The 7,308-nt window shown below is 41.6% G+C and overlaps 1 pseudogene; it reads right to left on the bottom strand.

The window, feature by feature from the left end:
- Positions 1 to 740: 740 nt before the first annotated feature.
- Psmc4-ps4 (proteasome 26S subunit, ATPase 4, pseudogene 4) lies at positions 741 to 4,647 on the bottom strand (annotated as a pseudogene).
- Positions 4,648 to 7,308: the final 2,661 nt, after the last annotated feature.

Consider the following 7,308-nt stretch of genomic DNA (forward strand, 5'->3'; position numbering starts at 1 on the left):
TCATCCATCTTATCTAGTTTGCTGGCTGTGTATGTATGGGGCACATGTGGGACAGGCACCGAATGGGTGTTCCTTCTGCCTCTGTTCTAAACATTGCCTCCCTATTCCTTGTGAAGGGTATTCTTGTTCCCCTTTTAAAGAAGGAGCAAAGCATTCACATTTTGGTCATTCTTGTTGAGTTTCATGTGTTCTGTGCATTTAGGGTAATTCGAGTATCTGGACTAATATCCACTTATTAGTGCGTGCACACCATGTGTGTTATTCTGTGATTGGGTTACCTCACTCAGGATGATATTTTCCAGTTCCATCCATTTGCCTATGAATTTCATAAAGTCATTGTTTTTGATAGCAGAGTATTATTCCATTGTGTAGATGTACCACCTTTTCTGTATCCATTCTTCTGTTGAATGGCATCTGGGTTCTTTCCAGTTTCTTGCTATTTTAAATAAGGATGCTATGAACATAGTGGAACACGTGTCTTTTTTATATGTTTGGGCATCTTTTGGGTATATGCCCAAGAGAGGTATGGATGGTTCCTCAGGTAGTTCAATGTCCAATTTTCTGAGGAACCTCCAGACTGATTTCCAGAATGGTTGTACCAGTTTGCAATCCCACTAACAATGGAGCAGTGTTCCTCTTTCTCCACATCCTTTCCAGCATCTACTGTTGCCAGAGTTTTTGATCTTAGCCATTCTGACTGGTGTGAGGTGGAATCTCAGGGTTGTGTTTTTTTTTTTTTCCCAATCACGTCCATTTATTGACTAAACCAATACTGAGTAAAGAGAAAACTAGCCTTTGGGACAGGTGCCTGGGAAGTGTGGGGAGGGGTCACTTGTAAAACTCATGTTCCTGCTCATCTTTCTTGATCACGGTCTTGTATGCTTTCTCGAAGTCTTTGGCCAGGACAATGTAGCGGTTCTCACAGACAGTCAACATTCCAGTCTCCTGACAGATGGAGTTGATATCGGCTCCTGAAATCTTATCTGGGCAGGCCACATAGTCTTCTAGGTCGACCTCCTCAGAAAGGTTCATCTTGCTGGTGATGGTGGAGAAAATCAACCTCTTTTTGGTGACGATCAGGGAGTGGGAATTCAATTTTGTGGTCTAGGCGTCCTGGCCGAAGTAGAGTTGGATCCAAGGTGTCTGTTCTGTTTGTGGCCATGATTGCCTTCACACTGATGTTTTGGTCAAATCCATCCATTTGATTCAGTAGCTCCAGCAGGATCCTCTGAACCTCCCTGTCAGCTCCGGTCTGGGCATCGAATCTCTTGGTGGCAATGGCATCAATTTCATCTATGAAGATGATGGCAGGTGCATTCTCCTTGTCCAGGAGGAACACATCCCAGATCATTCGGGGGCCCTCACCCAGGTACTTATGAACAAACTCTGAACCCACCACACGGATAAATGCAGCTGTCATGTGATGTGCCACTGCCTTTTCTAACATGGTCTTTCCACAGCCAGGTGGGCCATACATGAGGACCCCTCAGGGAGGATCGATGCCAACCTGCTTGTAGAGCTCGAAGTGTGTAAGTGGGAGTTCCATTGCCTCCCGCACCTCCTGTTTCTGGATGTCCATGCTTCCTGTATCAGCGTACATCACGTTGGGCTTCTGGTCTGAGGTGAGCATCATGATGCTGCTTTCGGCCTCGGGAGGCAGCACATTCACCAGTGCGTTGCTGTGCTTGTGGAGGGTCACTGAGGCATTGGGTTTGAGCAGCTCCCGATCAATGGTACTCAGGATGCACACATAACAGTTAGAGCCTGTGGTAGAGCCCACAATGGTTGTGTTCTGATCCACAACTTCCAAAAACTGACCAATGACCAACGGAATGCTCTGGATTTGCTTTACCTCCTCCTGGGCATGGAGGAACTCCTTCTTCAGGTTCTTCTGTTCATCCTTGATATATTCCTCCTGCACCTCCAGGAACTCCAGCTCTTGCTACAGCTTCTTGTAGAGGCTGTATACGTCCTCCAGGTCTTCAGGTTCAGGTTGCAGAAAGGACAGACCAGTCTGCAGCCGAGACACGGACAGTGCTGGCATCTCATCCTGAATTTTCTCCACCAAAATGCCTATCTCCTACTAGTGACCAAGCCGACCTCAGTGCAGCCCCTCAGGGTTGTTTAGATTTGCATTTCCCTCATGACTAAAGATGTTGAACATTTTTTTTTAGGTGCTTCTCAGCCATTCGGCATTCCTCAGCTGTGAATTCCTTGTTTAGCTCTGAGCCCCATTTTTAATAGGGTTATTTGTCTCCCTGCAGTCTAACTTTGTGAGTTCTTTGTATATTTTGGATATAAGCCCTCTATCACTTGTAGGATTGGTAAAGATCTTTTCCCAATCTGTTGGTTGCTGTTTTGTCCTAACAACAGTGTCCTTTGCCTTACAGAAGTTTGCAGTTTTGTGAGATTCCATTTGTCGACTCTTGATCTTAGAACATAAGCAATTGGTTATTTGTTCAGGAACTTTTCTCCAGTGCCCTTGTGTTCAAGATCCTTCCCCACTTTTTCTTCTAATAGTTTGAGTGTATCTGGTTTGATGTGGAGGTCCTTGATCCACTTGGACTTAAGCTTTGTGCAGGGTGATAAGCATGGATTGATCTGCATGACATTGACATGCTGACGTCCAGTTGAACCAGTACCATTTGTTGAAACTGCTCTTTTTTCCATTGGGTGTTTTTGGATCCTTTGTCAAAAATCAAGTGACCATATGTGTGTGGGTTAATTTCTGGGTCTTCAATTCTATTCCTTTGGTCTATCTGTCTGTCTCTGTACCAATACCATGCAGTTTTTTTTAATCACTATTGCTCTGTTCTGTTTATCACTATACTGTTTGAGTTCAGGGATAGTGATTCCCCGGAAGTCCTTTTATTGTTGCGGATAGTTTTAGCTATCCTGGCTTTTTTGTTATTCCTGATGAATGTGCAAATTGTTCTGTGAAGAATTGAGTTGGAATTTTGATGGGGATTGCATTAAATTTGTAGATCACTTTTGGTAAAATGGCCATTTTTACTATATTAATCCTGCCAATCCATGAGCATGGGAGAGCTTTCCATCTTCTGAGATCTTCTCCAATCTCTTTCTTCAGAGGCTTGAAGTTCTTCTCATACACACCTTTCACTTGCTTGGTGAGAGTCACACTGAGGTATTTTATATTATTTGGAACTATTATGAAGGATGTCTTTTCCCTAAGTTCTTTCTCAGCTTCTTTCTCTTTGTAGAGGAAGGTTACTAATTTATTTGAGTTAATTTTATACCCAGCCACTTTGCTGAAAGTGTTTTATCAGGATTAGTAGTTCTCTGGTGGAAATTTTGGGATCACTTAAATATACAATCATATCATCTGCAAATAGTGATATTTTGACTTATTCCTTTCCAATCTATATCCCTTTGATCTGCTTTTGTTGTCTGATTGCTCTGGTTAGGAATTGTAGAACTATATGGAATAAGTAGGGAGAGAGTGGGCAGGCTTTTCTAGTCCCTGATTTTAGTGGGATTGCTTCAAGTTTCTCCCCATTTAGTTTAATATTAGGTACTGGTTTGATGTATATGGCTTTTTACTATGTTTAGGTATGGGTGTTGAATTCCTGTTCTTTCTAGAACTTTTATCATGAAGGGGTGGTGAATTTTAACAAATGCTTTCCCAGCAACTAATGAAATGATCATGTGGTTTTAATCTTTCAGTTTGTTTATATAGTGGATTATGTTGATGGTTTTCTCTATATTAAACTATCCCTGCATCCCTGGAATGAAGCCTGCTTGATTATGATGGATGATTGTTTTGATGTGCTCTTGGATGTGGTTTGCAAGAATTTTATTGTGTATTTTGCATCGATATTCATAAGGGTAATTGGTCTGAAGTTCTCTTTCTTTGTTGGGTCTTTGTGTGGTTAGTATAAGAATAACTGTGACTTCATAGAAGGAATTTGTTAGCGTTCCATCTGTTTCAATTTTGTGGAATATTTTAGATAGTATTGGTATGAGGTCTTCTATGAAGGTCTGATAGAATTCTGCACTGAACCTGTCTGGATATGGTCCCTTTTTGGTTGGGAAACTTTTAATGACTTCTATTTCTTTCGGAGTTATGGGGTTGTTTAAATGGTTTATTTGTTCTTGAATTAATTCGTACCTGGCATCTGTTTAGGAAATTGTCCATTTCCTGCAGATTTTCAAGTTTTGTTGACTGTAGGCTTCTGTAGTAGGATCTGATGATTTTTTTCAATTTCCTCTGACTCTGTTGTTATGTCTCCCTTTTCATTTCTGATTTTGTTAATTTGGACACACTCTCTGTGTCCTCTCGTTAGTCTGGCTAAGTGTTTATCTCTCTTGTTGATTTTCTCAAAGAACAAGCTTTTGGTTCTGTTGATTCTTTTTATGGTCCTTTTTGTTTCTACTTGGTTAATTTCAGCTCTGAGTTTGATTATTTCCTGGCTTCTTTTTGTTCTAGAGCTTTTAGGTGTGCTGTCAAGCTGCTGATATATGCTCTCTCCTGTTTCTTTCTGGAGGCACTCAGAGCTATGAGTTTTCCTCTTAGCACAGCTTTCATTGTGTCCCATGAGTTTTGGTATGTTATACCTTCATTTTCTTTAAATTCTAAGAAGTCTTTAATTTCTTTCTTTATTTCTTCCTTGACCAGGTTACCTTCATGTATACGTGGGCATTGTTTCCTTGTTGTTATTGAAGACCAGCTTTAGCCCATGATGACCTGATAGGGCACATGGGATTATTTCTATCTTTTTATATCTTCTGAGGCCTGTTTTATGATTGATTATATGGTCAATTTTGAAGAAGGTACCATGGGATGGTGAGAAGAAAGTATATCCTTTTGTTTTAGGATAGAATGTTCTATAAATATCTGTTAAGTCCATTTGGTTCATGACTTCTCTTATTCTGTCTATGTCTCTGTTTAATTTCTGTTTCCATGATCTGTCAATTGGTGAGAGTGGGGTGTTGAAATCTCGTACTATTATTGTTTGAGGTGCAATATGTGCTTTGAACTTTAGTAAGGTTTCTTTTATGTATGTAGGTGCCCTTGTATTTGGAGCATAGATATTTAGGATTGGGAGTTCATCTTGGTGGATTTTTCCTTTGCTGAATAGGAAGTGTCCTTCCTTATCTTTTTTGATGACTTTTGGATGAAAGTTGATTTTATTTGATATTAGAATGGCTACTCCAGCTTGTTTCTTTGGACCATTTGCTTGGAAAGCTGTTTTCCAGGCTTTTACTCTGAGATAGTGTCTGTCTTTGTCTCTGAGGTATGTTTCCTGTATGCAGCATAATGCTGGGTCCTCCTTGCATATCAACTCTGTTAGTTTATTTCTTTTTATTGTGGAATTGAGTTTATTGGTGTTGAGAGGTATTAAGTAATAGTGATTGTTGCTTCCTGTTATTTTCATATTTAGAGGTGTAATTATGTTTATCTCTCTTCTTTTGTTTGCATTGAGGGTAGATTATTTTTTTTCTAGGGTATAGTTTCCCTCCTTGTGTTGGAGTTTTCCATGTATTATCCTTTGTAGGGCTGGATTTGTAGAAAGATATTGTGTAAATTTTGTTTTGTCATGAAATATCTTGGTTTCTCCAGCCATGTGAATTGAGAATATTGCTGGATATAGTAGCCTGAGCTGGCATTTTTGATCTCTTAGGGTTTGTTGATATGTAGTATTTGCTTTGGTGGGAGAGTTGGGCTCTGATGTTGTCAAGTAGTCTTGGTTCCTGTTGCTTAGTTTACTGTGCTTGCCTTTTGACATCAGGTTTTCTTGCTTTCTCTGACTGTGCTTTCACACCCTGTAATTCTGTGTGTCAGCACTCCTCTAGTCCTGTTTTCTTTCGGCCGGCGTATTTGTGAATACAAAGCTCTAGTCACGTGTGTAGGTGCTCCTGGCGATGGCTTTCTGGTCTCAGCACAGGCAGAAACCCGATCAATCCTGCCCCTGACTTCTCCTAGCTTCCTCTGCCCAGGGGTCTCAGATGGTACTAGGCAATTTCCTCTTCTTTTAGGAATGTGGCCAGAGAGCAGTCCCCTCTGAGTTCTCAGGAGTCCACAGTTCTGAGGTCAAGCTCTCTCCCCCATGGGATTTAGCTACAGAGAGCTGTGTGATGGTTCAGTTCAGTTCAGGGCGCAGGACTGGACCCACGTGGTTCCTGCTGTTGACTGTTCCTATTCCTTTGTGATTTCCTTATTGTTTCTATTTTCATTTTTTAAATTTTGGATGGTGTTCAATTCCTTTACCCATTTTTTCATGTTTTCCTGTAATTCTTTAAGGGATTTTTGTGTTTCCTCTTTAAGAACTTCTACTTGTTTACCTGTGTTGTCCTGTATTTTTTTTAAAGGGAGTTATTTATGTCCTTCTTAACGTCCTCTATCATCATCATGAGATGTGATTTTTAAATCTAAATCTTGTTTTCCAGTGTGTTTGGATATCCAGTATTTGCTTTTGTGGGAGAACTATGCTTCGACGATGACAAGTAGTCTTGGTTTCTTGTCTCTTATGTTCCTCTTCTTGCCTCTCGCCATCAGGTTGTCTCTGGTGTTAGCTTGTCTTGCTGTCTATGATAGTGGCTTGACCCTCCTGTAAACCTATGTGTCAGCACCCCTGTAAACTTAACCTCTTTTCTTTCAGCCAGATTTGGGGTTAGAGAGCTGTTCTTGGGTTTGTGTGTCCTGAATCCTTTGGACTGATCACTTGGAGCAGTAGAGTTGGTCTTACCTCTGCTCTCAGGTTTGTCAGTACTCCTGGTTACTGGCTTTCAGCTCTGGGCTCAAGCAGAAAATGGAACAGTCCTGCGCCTGACTGCTCCTAGGTTCCTCTATCCAGAGGGGCACTAGGCAGATTCCTCTTGGGCCAGGAATGTGAGCAGAAGTGTAGGTCTCCCCTGAGCTCTCAGGATTGTCCACAGTTCTGAGAGTGCAGTTCTCTCTCGCTCTCTATTTGGGTACAGAGAGCTTTGGAATTGGTTCAGCTCCTGGTACAGGTACAGATTTGAAGTGTCCTGTCTCAAAGTGCTCCTGCCTTTGTTGTTTTGAGGCCATCAGGTGGGTTGCTTAGAGCAAAAGTGTTGATCTTACCTCTGCTCTCAGGTGTGTAGTCACTCCTAGATACTGGCTTTCAGCTCTGGGTGCAGGCAGAAACTGGAAGGGTTCTTCCCCTGACTTCTCCTAGGTTTCTGTGCCCAGATGGCACAGAGGGCACTAGGCAGGTTTCTTTTGGACCAGGAATGTGAGCAGAAGTATTTGTCTCCTTTGAGCTCTCAGGATTGTCTTCACTTCTGAGTCCAGCTGTCACCAACTGGATTAGGGTACAGAGAGCT

This window comes from Rattus norvegicus, chromosome 7, assembly GCF_036323735.1.
Source record: "Rattus norvegicus strain BN/NHsdMcwi chromosome 7, GRCr8, whole genome shotgun sequence".
Lineage (NCBI taxonomy): Eukaryota > Metazoa > Chordata > Mammalia > Rodentia > Muridae > Rattus > Rattus norvegicus.